We start from the raw sequence: 1580 nt of genomic DNA, 5'->3' as shown, positions 1-1580 counted from the left end.
AGGTAAACCATCTTTCTGATATTCTCTGCTTTCAGCCAAGACCCGTCAGACATCAGCAATGATATCCCTCGTTACATGGCCTCTTCTGAATCGGTCTTGAACCTCTGGAAGTTCTCTGTCAATGGCCATTTACAGCCTAGATCTCCTTTCAGTTCTGTTACCATTGCCAGAAGACTCAGCTTGTCGTCCAGGAAAGAATGAAAGAGATTTGGGGCTCATAGTGATGATATCAGGTTACTGGATTGTTCTGACACTGCTCATTCGGAATCCAGTGAAGTACAGTCACTGGTTTGGGTCATATCATCTCATGTAGCTTCTATACTTTGAATTCTTTCGTCTCCGTGCTCGTGTTCATTCATGGTCTCTTCTTCTAGGGTCTTTAATCTGGGCACATAATGTAGATCTTCAGTTTTGAAACAGAATTTGGACCCTTGATTCTGGATCCCTAATTTCTCCAGCACGTTGTTCTAGAGAGTCAGTCCCAGGATAAGGGTGGTCCTCAAATGCCATTATGAAGGGGCATCAGTGAAATGTGGTATAGTAGGGCCAACAGCTGTCTCCTTTCCCGGGGTATTTTACCAGTGTTCTTGACTAGACTTTAATGCCTCTTTACGTTTTAATCTTTTCTGGAATGGGTGTCTAGCGCTTCAATTTTGAGACGAAATCTGGATTCTAGACTCTTAGATGTTGATTTCTGAAGCAGGTTTGTATCTAATAGTGTAATTTGGGTAGTTTGTAGTTGACGACATTGAGGAGAATTGCATGGTTGCTGTTAGTTTTAGAAGTTGCCCTGGGCCACATTGGGAGACGGTCTTAGTTTCTAAGGACTAGGTTCATGCAGACTTTTTATTAATTCTTTTTTTTTGTCATTTTCATAGTCTCGGTTTTGTTTATTTCCATCAAATTTTTATTATTCCCTTCCTCTGCTTGTCTTGGGGTCTATTTTGCTCTTCCTTATCTAGTTCCATAAGGTAGAAGATTAGATTATTAACTCGGGATCTTTCTTCTTTGCTAATGTAGGTGGTAGCGTAAGAGTTGGGCTGCTAACCTTTAGGGTCAGCTGTTCAAAACTACCAGCCATTCCACAGGAGAAAGATAAGGCTTTCTGCTCCCATAAGGATTCACAGCCTCAGAAACCCTGCGCAGGGTCGCTGAGTCAGAATGGACTCCACAGCAACCCGCCACCCCAGTGTAGGTATTTACAGGTTAGAAATGTCCCTGTGAAATGAAGGCTGCTTTTGGTGCCACCATACATTTTGGTATATTATACTTTGATTTTCATCCATCGTCAATTATTTTCCAAGTTTCCTTGTGATTTCGTCTTTACTCGTTGGTTGTGTAAGAGTATGTTGCTCAGTTATGAAGTGTGTTTTCCTTCTGTTACTGATTTCTAATTTCATTGCATTGTAGACAGAGAAGATAGTTTGTATGATTTCAGTCTTTTAAAATTTATTGAGAGAGGACTTCCGGCGCTTCCCTGACCGGGCAGCACAGACACTGGAGAGGGAGAGAAAGGAATAGTCAGAAACACCACACTGGAAGGCTTGTAAGTCTGTCTTCTGCCTATAACTGATTGGAAT

This window comes from Chrysochloris asiatica, unplaced genomic scaffold (genome assembly GCF_000296735.1).
Source record: "Chrysochloris asiatica unplaced genomic scaffold, ChrAsi1.0 scaffold00238, whole genome shotgun sequence".
Lineage (NCBI taxonomy): Eukaryota > Metazoa > Chordata > Mammalia > Afrosoricida > Chrysochloridae > Chrysochloris > Chrysochloris asiatica.
The sequence above is the reverse complement of the archived record's forward strand: the minus strand, read 5'-3'. Positions refer to the sequence as shown.